The following is a 12,165-nucleotide window of genomic DNA, read 5'->3' as shown; positions in this document are numbered from 1 at the left end:
ATTGCTTCTTAATAAAGATGGTCCCTCTAGAATAGCAGTTCTCAAAAAAGGTAATGACTCCTTCCAGGGCATGTTTGGAAATGTATAAGTGCATGTTTGGGTGTCACAATGATGAGGGTGCTATTGGCCTTGCCATGTGGCCAGGATGCTAAATGTCTGAGCAGACCTGTACAATGAGGAATAATCCTGCCTAGTATGCCAGGTAGTTCCCCCATTGAGGATATGCTCCAAAGAATGACCAGCCCTTTCCTTGATTCTTCCATAGTACTCCTTATATAGAAGCAATCATGATAAGAATATGAACAACCACCGTTTGGAACCTTTCCTCATGCTGGCCCCATACTTACTTCATGCTTTACTGGCATGCTTACATAATTCTTAAAGAAACTCTGTTAAGAAGATGTTATTTTATAGGTGATAGAGCTGAAAGTCGGAGAAGTTAAGGTACATAGCTAGAAAGTAACCTTGTTCATTTCAAACCTACCAGTCCCTAGGACCAGAGGGTTCTTTCTGAACCATTTCTCTGTACTGCACCACTTGATCCCGTGAGAGCCTACTCTGCGTTTTCAATACAGATGGGTGAAAGGCAGGCAAATCTCTAGGTGCCTTGAGGATTTTTATCAACTAAAAAAGAAAAACTAATTAACTAAATGCCCCAGAATTGTGAGCAAATGGAGTGGTTGTTGTGTAGATTTTTGATGAGACGATGCATGTATGGTTAACGCACTTTGAACAGGACAATTTGTCTCTGATCTGGAATTTTATATGCTTTTGAATTGCACTAATAATGTCACATTAGCAAGTTTATTACTCCTTAGTTGATAAATACATTTTCAACATTCCTAACCAGTTTGTAGCTTATTTGAAACAAAACAAAACTGTTCTGTGAGATTATGTTGGAATCATATGCTCATTAAACTTTTAAATATAATGCCTCAGACTGTAGCACTTTAAATACCTCTTTATATGGTAAGTCACTGAAAGGACTGTTAATGCTTTCCTTGTATATATTGACATTTTATGATTTTGTACTTTATGATTTATTTGAAATGTAAAAATAATGGTATTTTGTTTTATATATCTTCTTAATGTCTAATTTTTAGTCCTCTTTTTTAGCATAATTTTTGGTGCTCTTATTAAACTTTTAATTTTAATGGAAATTAACTTTAATGGAAATTAAAATTAGTATCATGTCTGGGTTTTTTTTTTTTTTCTTCTTCTTGTTTTAACTGCTAAACAAAAATTTTTTTAAACCAGATGTCAGGTTAGGAAATGGAAGAGGCAGCAGACTTCCAAAGAGAGAGGGATGGCCACACAGAAGCGTGGCTGGAGACTGCTCAAAGCACAGTAACTCTCAGGGCGGTATCACAGCTCATGTCTCTGATTTCTCACACCCAAATCCAGCATTATTTGCGGGAGAATGGATCTATCTACGCAAGCCCCTTGTGGCAAAGTGTTGAGTGCTTGTCTCTCTTCCACTTATCAGCTCTGAGGGAAGAGTTTCTTTTAATACCGCAACCTATGAATTTTGCCTACAGATGAGCCCCCTGCCAGCTTCTTCCATGGCCCATTCTCTCTCCTACTGTCACAGCTCAGAGTGACCTAAAGTGGCCCTTCTGAAAAACTCCCTGCTATAGACTAAATGTGTGTGTGCCCCCTAAATTCATATATCATCACCAATGCAGTGGTGTTTGGAGTGGGACGTTTAGGAGGTGACTAGGTCCCAATGGTGGAGCCCTCATGAATGGGATTAGTGTCTTTATGAAACAGGGTCCAGAGAGCTCCCTTGCCCTGCCACCACGTGAGAATGCAATGTGAAGACAGCCATCTGTGAGCTGGGAAGTGGGCTCTCAACAGATCCTGAATCTTCCAACCTCTAGAAATGTAAGAAATATATTTCTGTTGTTTATAGGACAGCCAGTCTGGTATTTTTATTATAGCAGCCTACATGGCTGCTCCCTAATCTCATCACCCAGTTCATTCCCTCCACAGCCCTCCCTACTATCTATGGTTATTCTGTTTATTTAAACCCTCAGCTTCTACAATCTGTTCCCCTTCCCCTTCTACAATCTGATGTGCAAGTTTTTAATTTGGATGAAGTCCAATTGGTCTATTTTTTCTTTCATTGCCTGTGCCTTTGATGTCCCATCAAGAAATCATTGCCAAATCCAATGTCATGAAGCCTTTCCCCATCTTCTAAAAATTTTATGGTTTCATCTTTTGTGCTTAGGTCTTTCATCCATTTTAAGCTGATTTTTGTACGTGGTGTAAGGTAAGATCTAACCTCATTCTTTTGCACGTGGCTACCGTTTCCCCAGTGCCATTTGTTGAAAAGACTGTCTTTTCCCTGTTGAATGGTTTTGGTACCCTTGTCAAAAATCATTTGACCATATATAGGAGGACATATTTCTGGGTCAATACTATATTTTAAAAGAATGAGGGGCGCCTGGGTAGCTCAGTTAGTTAAGCATTCAATCTTGATTTTGGCTAAGGCCATGAGCTCATCGTCCTGAGGCCCAGCCCTGCAGCAGGCTCCATGCTGGGCATGAAGCCTGCTTAAAATTCTCTCTCTCCCTCTCCCTTTACCCCTCCTGCACATGTGTGCACGCACACTGTAGTCCAAAAAAAAAAAAAAAAAAAAAAAAAAGCTCTAAAATAATCACTAAACAGTTTTGTACTGATACCAGAATATTCAGACAAATCAATGAAACAAAATAGAGATAGCAAACCCATATCCTCTAGTATAAAAGTGGCATTACACCATGAAGGAACAGGAAATAAGGTCATAAAACAAGTGCTAGGCCAATGGTTAATTATTTAGAAAATCAAAATAACACATTTTCCCTCTTCTCATATACCAAAATCCCAAGAGTTAGGTCTAAAAAATAGAAATACTACTGTATGTATCTATGAAACTTTTGATATGGGAATGGGAGCTAATTTTCTAAGTGTAAAAGAGTAACAGATTCAATCACAAAAATAAAAGCACAGTAGATTTGATGACATAAAAACAGAGAACTTCTGTGTTCCAAAATGACAGTTGGCAAATCATGAAAAATAATTATATCAGCCTTGAAAAAAATTTAATATTCTTAATAGAGTGCTTATGATTCAGTGAGTAGAAAGCCCAGTTTTAAAGATAGGTGGGGGCTCAGTGGGTAGAGCATGTGACCCTCGAGAGAGTTCAACCCCATGTTGAATATGGAGCCTACTGACAAAGTAAATAAAATAAAAATAGGTAAAAGATACACAAAATTTTGAAAATACAAATGGCCAATACATGAATAAATGTTAAAATTCATCAAAAATGCAACTAAAACAGATACCAATTTTTGCCCATCAAATTTAAAAGATATTTTTAAAGAGAAAAATACCAAATATTGATAAGGGAGAAGCATTCATACACTGCTGTTGGCCATATAGACTGGAGCTACATTTCTGGAGGAAAATTTAAGAATATGCATGAAGGTTTTTAAAGTATTTGTTCCTAAATGCAGAGTGGTATCCTACATTGGATTTTGGAAAAGAGTACCACATTAACAGACAAACCTGCGAAACCCAATGAAGTCTGGAGTTTAGTTAATAGCATTGCCTTCAGTGTCTTCATTTTTGACAAGTGTACCGTGGTTATGTAGAATGTCAAAATTAGGGGAAACTGGGGGAAGGGAATACACGAACTGTCTGCACCCTCTTTGCAACTCTTCTGTCAAATCTGTCAATCAAAACTCATTCCTCCCAGAAGTTTTTTTAAGTAAATATTCATCCCCTTTGGCTCAATAAATTCTACTCCTAAGATATAACTATGGCTAATGATGAGAGATCAATATAGTTTTGGATAAGTTATTCGTTATTCATTGCAGTGATATATTTGATAACCAAAGATAAAAGGAAAGAAAAGCAAAGCATTCCAAATGCTCAACACTATGGGCAATGTAATAGCCACATTCATGCATGCATAAGATAATTATGAGAAATGTTCTACATATTGGGGCATAGAAGCAACCAAAACAAAGGTCTTTGACATTAATGAGCTTAATTTCCAGAAGAGAAAAAAATGACAGCAAATAAGATAAAATGTGTAGCATATTAGTCATAAATGTTAAAGATAAAAATAAAATCAGGGAAGGGATGCAAAATGCCAGGGAGAGATTGCACTTTCAGGTAAAGAGATCAGAGAAAACCTCACTGGGAAGCTGATATTTGAGTGAAGACCCAGGGGAAGCAAAGAGTGAACCCTGGGGAGCATGGAAGCAGAAGGAGCAGCAAGTCTACAGGCCTTACTGCAGGCATGTGTCTGAAATGTTCGAGGAACAGAACATCTGGAGCAGAGTGAACAAGGAAAATGGTAGTAGGAGAGGAGATGATAAAGTTGCAGGCGAGGGCAGATGATATAGATAGTGGCTCAATCTGAGTGAGATGGGAGCCATGGAGGGTTTTGAATAGAGAAGGGACATGACATGACTTACAATTGGATTCTCTCTGGCTACTGTGTTAAGAATAATCAGAATGGGGGGGGGGATAATTAGAATGGGACAAGGGTGGAATAATAGAGTATTATCTAACAACTGTTAATAACATTTAATGGCATCAAAAGTGCTCAAAATATTGCATTATAATTTTAAAAGGAATTTTAAGCAGCTCCTGGTTGGCTCAGTTGGTTAAGCGTTCGACTTTGGCTCAGGTCATGATCTCATGGTCCATGAGTTCGAGCCCCACATAGGGCTCTGTGCTGACAGCTTGGAGCCTGGAGCCTGCTTCGGATTCTGTGTCTCCCTCTCTCTCTGCCCCTTCCCCACTCATGCTCTTTCTCTCTCTCTCTCTCTCTCTCTCTCTCTCTCTCTCTCTCTCAAAAATAAATAAACACTAAAAAAAATTTTTTTAAGGAATTTTGAAAGGAAGACATAAATCTAAACACATTATGATACGTCCTTCTAAAATTATAGACTGACAGAAATGTGGATAGTAAAACTATGGTTAATTTTTGTTTTGCTCTTGTCTATGTTTCTCAACTTTTCTGTAATGAACATCTTTTCCTTTAAAACTAAATGAATAAATAATATCCACCAAATGAATTGCTCACCTGTAATCAATTGAGTATGATTATGATTTCTTAGAGCATAGAGCCTGTTTGGTTCAAGATACTTTAATACTCATTGTAAAATGAAAGCTTTTATAGTTCTTGATAAAGCATACTAAGCATTTTTAATGGAAACTTTGTTAGTCTAAAATGATGACAGGCTAGGATTTTTATACTATAGAATTTTAAAGCTAAAAGGAAATTTAGAGATGATTTAATTTGGTCTTCTAATAGATGAGGAGATGTAAGGATCAGTAATGAGATGACCAGCCCATGCATTCTTGGATTCAGATACCTGGTCTGATCCCACCATTCAGTCAAGGAAAATTGATAGCAAGATGCCAAACTTTAAGAACCTACCTAAAACATCAAAGGCAGGGTTCCTATTTCTTATTATTTCAAGTCCCTAAGTCAAATGGCATTGTTTTAAATATTCATCTATTTGAAGCCAATTACTTATTCATTTAAGAAATATGTTCAATGGCTAGTATATGCCAACCTCTGTGAAAAACTTTAAGAAGAACTTTGCCTACGTGAAAAGCTATGCTTGTACACTTAAGAAAAAAAAAAAAGAAAGAGCTTAAGGAATTTTCTTTAAAAATAAAAAGTACTACCACTATCAGATTTTTAACACTCTATTAACTGTGTATTGAAAAAGCTCTTTGCTGCCCCATTGTGGGGAAATAAAGATCTTCCCATTAAACATCTTAAAGGCAAGAGTTACATTGGAAATTAAAGATAATTTCTCTGGGGGCCTGAGATTAGCTTAATACCATTTAGTCATGTGAGTGGTAAGTTCTTTCTGCTCTGTTAATAGACACGTAATTGCATAGAAAACAATAAGGCCCTGCTTCTTTCAGGAATCTTCTGATGATGGATGGAGGGGTAAGTTGTAGACAAAAACTTCTAAAGGACCAGGGCTCAAGCTGGTGAGAGTTGTTGCCTCAGGTGAGTGTACCTGGGTAGAAAGCCAAACACAGCGGGGTAATGAGGACAGGACCAGGGTCATGGCACACTTCAGACCCAAGTGTCCCTGCAGTAGCTGACCACATGACCCCTCTGGGCCTCAGTTTCCTCATTTGTCAAAGATTTGGAGAGAGAGAGAGGATCTCTCAGGACTCTGCACAGCTTTGTTATTCCACCGTTACGGCCTCCCACATTGAGAATCTTGGCTGCGCCCAGGAACTATTAACCTAATATCCTCCCCACCCCCCAGGAGGGAGTTGTGACGTTTCTGGGCATCTTTCTCCTTCCTGCTTTTCTGCTGTTCATCTACCGTGGGCATATCCAGGAATAAAAGCAGGCAGTAGAAAGAGGACTGAACTGGAAAACAGTGCCTGGATTGAAGCCTTGGTTCTATAATTACCTTCTCTGTGTAACTTTTGCTAACCACTTAACCCCTCTGGGCCTTGATTTTTCCTGCTGTCACAGAACAGAGTTCAGCTAGATCTGTGATGCTTAACTCTAGCATCATTCGAGACTCATCTGGGGAGTTTGATAAAAATGATGATGCCAAGGCTCCACCTCAAACCAGTTAAATCAGAATCTCACCAGTAGAGGGATCTTACTGGGAGGATAGAAATGTTTTAAAACTGATTTATAGTGATGGTTGGTAAAAATCACTGATTTGCACACTTGAAATGTGTGATAATATAAAATAAGTCTTTTTCCCAACAACTAGCATAACCTGAAATATGATAAGAACTTAAGAAATTGAGTCAATGGTATTTCATTGACTAGAAGTCTAAAAACAAAGATGTAAACAATGTTTTTTTAATAATAAATAATCTCTAGGATAAAATATTTTTTAAATTCATATTTATTTATTTTTGAGAGAGAGACAGAGCATGATCAGGGGAGGGGCAGAGAGAGAGGAGGACACAGAGTCTGAAGCAGGCTCCAGGCCTTGAGCTGACAGCATAGAGCCTGATGTGGGGCTTGAACCCACAAGCTGTGAGATCATGACCTGAGCCGAAGTTGGATGCTCAACCAACTGAGCCACCCAGTGCCCCTAGGATAAAATATTTAAAAAAAAATTTTTTTTTAATGTTTATTTATTTTTTGAGAGACAGAGACAGAGCATGAGCTGGGAAGGGGACAGAGAGAGAGAGCGGGGGAGTCACAGATTCTGAAGCAGGCTCCAGGCTCGGAGCTGTCAGCACAGAGCCTGATGCGGGGCTCAAGCCCATGAACCATGAAATCATGACCTGAGCCGAAGTCAGCTGCCTAACCAACTGAGCCACCCAGGCGCCCCTAGGATAAAATATTTTTAACATTTAGGCCAAACATTGTGTTTGAGATAAAGGATAATTGAAATGGCTTTATCTAGGAACCAAGATGAAAATTTTAAAAACAGATCTCAAAAGTGCAAGCAAATAAAAGCAGTGACCTAAGTTGAACACGCTTCGATACTATATGTAGTTTTTCCTCTTTTCTTCCTTTTATTTTTTATTATGGACATTTACTATGGACCGTACATACAGAAGTTAAGCACAAATCTTGTTTCATCTATACCCAATCCACATTCCACCATCCCCATTCTACACTGACTTATTGGGAAGCAAATCTCAGACATATCATGTGAACATATTCAAACGCAAATTTTACCTTGATGGCTCAAATCTAGTTGTAGTTCTACTTCAAAGAAAAATTGACAAACAGTACAAATATATTCATATAATAATCCAGGAAATTTCAGAATGTCAAAGAGTAGAAGGACATGGTTACACTATTTGTAATTCTCATTTTTATGATTAAATTATAAGTGTAACAACTGTAAGAATGACATTGAATGTTGTATTTCTTATAGTTTCTTCTTATTCAGTCTTACTACTCAGACTTTTCTTTAGTTACTGTGTGTGTTTTATCTAAAAGGAAGTTTTCCACAAGGAATATACCAATTTGGCATTTCTAATTCTAAATTCTGTTCTTCTCCCATCTGTTCTGTTCTGTTTAGTAGCATTTTTCCGTATTTTTTCCAGTCTCAATTTGTTTAGCAACCTTCTCCCCACCTGATACTCAAAGGCTTGAGGTAAGTTGTCAATTAGTATAGTGTTTGAAAGATCTTTTCAAAGGATATTTAAGTCCTTATATAGTTTCCTTGTACACAAACACAATGTTCATGGCAAAGCCAGTGCCTAAACATAGAAATAAAAACTAAATTAACTAAAACCTCAATAAATCTCTTATTTAAAAAGAGAGATCGGGACACCTGGGTGGCTCAGTCGGTTAGGTGTCCGACTTTGGCTCAGGTCATGATCTCATGGTTTGTGATTTCGAGCTCCGCATTGGGCTCTGTGCTGACAGCTGGGAGCCTGGAGTTTGCTTTGGATTCTGTGTCTCCCTCTCTCTCTGATTCTCCTCTGCTCATGCTCTGTCTGTCTCTCTCTCTCTCAAAAAAAATAAACATTTAAAAAATTTTAAATAAAAAAAAGAGAGATAGAGATATAGACAGAGATATGGCAACTAAATGCTAGACCTGACCCTAGATTGGATTCAGTACTAGAAGGAAAAAATATATATATATGAGTGATATTATTGGATCAATTAACTAAACTGGAATACAGGTGATCAATTAGATAGAAATGTTGTAACATTTAAATTTACTAATATTAAATTTATTAAATTTACTAATGTTGATAACTGTACTATGGTTATGTGAGAGAATTGCCCAACTGTTAGGAAATATACTTTGAAATACTAGATGAAGAACAATGATGTGTGTAACTTACCTACAAATGGCTCAGATAATATATATATATATATAGAGAGAGAGAGAGAGAGAGAGAGAGAGAGAGACAGAGAGAGAGAGAGAGAGAGAGAGAGAGAGAGAGAGACACACACAGAAGGATGGGGTTATGAAAAGGGACTTGAGGTCAGAGTGGATTCAAATCTGAGCCTGGCCAGTTATTAGGTAAATTACATTTAATAAACGATTTGACCATTCAGAACATTGGTTTCTTCACCCTTAGAGGAGGATAGCAGTGGTAGTCTTAGGGTTGTTACAAAGAGAGGCCAAACAATGGTCAAGAACATGAGCCCTGAAAACACACTGCCATGGGTTTGAATTCTTCCTGTGCCAGTCATTAGCTGTGTGACTTTGACTACGTTACTAAACCTCTCTGTACCTGTTTCTTTATCTATAAAAGCAGGGTACCCTTAGTACCTACCAAAAGTGTCATGAGGATTTGATGAATTTTCCAAGTAGAGGGGAAATAGAGGGAGAGAGCCATTAGCTGTGTTGGGATGTTGGACTGCCAGCATGGTAAAAGCCAAGACACGTATTTAAAGTCAGCCATGAGGGGCATTGGGTGGCGCAGTTGGTTAAGCGTTCGACTTCAGCCAGGTCACGATCTCGCGGTCCGAGAGTTCGAGCCCCGCGTCAGGCTCTGGGCTGATGGCTTGGAGCCTGGAGCCTGTTTCCGATTCTGTGTCTCCCTCTCTCTCTGCCCCTCCCCCGTTCATGCTCTGTCTCTCTCTGTCCCAAAAATAAATAAACGTTGAAAAAAAAAATTAAAGTCAGCCATGATACTTTTTTTCCTCCCTAAAATCTCAAGATGATGAAAGTATTTGTAAAATTGTTCAATGTTATTAGAGATTTGCCTTGTGTGCTTTATAAATCATTCTGAGAGCATCTTTCAGTAGGGTATACAAATAACTGTGCCCGTCTCAAACTAGCCATGTCTTGCTTATGCAAATCTTATGATTATTTCCTTGAAAACCATGCTGACAAGTGTGACACTGTCAACCCTCATTAATTTTGCAGTCAGCAAACTTCTAGCTGAACTTTCTCGGCTTTGCTCTTGTGCCACCCTAAGCAGGCACAGGTTCTGGTTTTCTACCACACGAGACCTAAAAACTGCTCAAAACAGGAGAGGCAGCATTACTTTTTCACTCTTTCACCAGTAAGCCAGAAATCATTAATTTCACACAATTATAAGGAAAAGTCTAATTTACTCAATGAAACTTGTCTCCATTAATGCTCCTGATTATTAACACACTGTCCTTGGGGCAATGTGTCTATCACATGACAATGGGAAGACTTAAGTGTCAGCTCAGCTCTCTGCCTGCCTGTTTCGTAAAGCAGGATAGCCAGGAAGCCTTTCACATTTTTTTGTCCATTGCTGCCTTGTTGGAGGCAAAGGACCTACTGTACTCCCTGATTCTGCCACTCTTAGGGCCCCCCACCATGCATACTTTCAAATAATGCTTCTTTGAAATGTATTTTTTTAAGTATTACAATTATCCATTTATGAGACAAAAATAAAAGCAGTCATCACTTACTCCACTCTCTGTGCCAACCTTCCCCTTTGCTGTCTGTGAATTGGTTCAGTGACCAGGGTCATGCTTCCCAGTACCCCCCTCTCTTTGCAGAGAGAAATGAAGCACGACCCCAGGAACAGGATGAAGGTGCCAGTCAGAGGCCACAGAAACCATTACTGGATGCCTGAAAGGCCAAGGCCACCCTTGGGAAAAGACTTGCAGTCTTAATAAAAGAAGAATGATTCTATTGTAAGTGTCATTTGATCAGGACTGGGCTGGAGTAGGCAGGGTAGGGTGGACCTCCAGCTTCAGAAGACTGTAAACTGGGGGAAGACTCTTCATATGGGACAGCTGGAAAGGTATACAACCATTTCTTTTGATTGACAAGGACACTGGAGCCCAGTAAGAGCAATTGCTGCAGTCATACCATACACGAGTGACAGAGCCAGGACTAACTCTCACTGCTGTGCTCCTTTGTTTTACATCACACTCTTAAATAATACAGCCTCAGATTTGAGAGTCACTAAAAACATGGCAGTGGTTATTCTTTCTTCCCAGAGGAAAACAAATCACAGATCTGAAAATGTAGCATTCTCAGGCACTGTTTTACATTACACACATTTTAATTAAGAAGTGTTTGTTGTGACAACACTAATTAAAATGTTTGACTTTGTCTTAAACACAACTTACAAATGAGAACAGAAAGTTAAAATCCACCTGAAGAATCATCCATGCATCCTTCTATTCTACCATCCTAGCTTCACTGCTAACCACACCTAATTCCTCTCTATTTTCCCCCGGAGATATTTTGTTTCTGCCTTTGCATGTGCTGCTTCCTCTGCCTAGAGTTCTCTCTTCTTCATAGATTGACTTGTTCTTCAAGTTACTAGGTTTCTCTGTGTAACTTTTTCCATTTCTAGTCTCATATGCTTTTGCATTTGCTACATTCTAGCTCTCAATGGACTTTGGTTATTTGGATGTAACACTGTCTCAATCAGTAGTGATCCTAGTAATGTCCCAAGCCTAACAGAGCCCTGAACAATAGCACTTCTTCCATATTTTAAAAAATATTTTAAAAATGTTTTTATTTATATTTAAAAGAGAGACAGCCTGAGAGCTTGGGAGAGGGACAAAAGGAAAGTGGGGGGGCCGGGGGGGGGGAGGCAGAGGATCTAAAGCAGGCTCTGTGCTGACAGCAGAGGGCCTGATGCAGGCTGGACCTCACCAGCCAGGAGATCACCACCTGAGCCCAAGTCAGAATCTTAGTGGACTGAGCCCCCCAGGCTCCCCACTTCTCCCATATTTTTATAGAATTAGACATAAAAATGAGATCAAAGCAAAGGAATGCTGAACACAGCATTCATTATGTGGGTTACTTCTGATAGGGAAGGACGATTTTTGTCTGGTGTGTTTGTGGGTTCTTATTACATATTTAAAAATAAAGATTCTATATCACTAGTACAGTACAGTAACTAGAAATTAAATTGCAGTACATTTACTAGAAATTATTCACATGACTGAGAAGATTGGCCTAATTGGTATCAGATCTTCCATTATTTGGAAAGACATTCTTTTCCCATGCTTTCTATTGTGATAAGTTACTTCACAACGGTTGCTTTTGACCTTAAACCGCCCACCTGCACTGCATTGACAGATGGCTGATGTTGACATGGGTAACTAAAGGTCAACTCCCTTTCCTTCCCGTGGGCCTGATCTCTGGAACTCATGGGTCTAGTGACATTTGTTTTGGGTGTAAGCAGGTTGTTTCCTTCCATTTTAGCAGAAACAATATCCACCGCATTAAAATAATCACCACAGCCAAATAC

The sequence above is a fragment of the Herpailurus yagouaroundi genome, unplaced genomic scaffold, assembly GCF_014898765.1.
Source record: "Herpailurus yagouaroundi ecotype Mexico unplaced genomic scaffold, PumYag 28, whole genome shotgun sequence".
In the NCBI taxonomy this organism is placed as follows: domain Eukaryota; kingdom Metazoa; phylum Chordata; class Mammalia; order Carnivora; family Felidae; genus Herpailurus; species Herpailurus yagouaroundi.
This window is presented reverse-complemented; position numbering follows the sequence as displayed.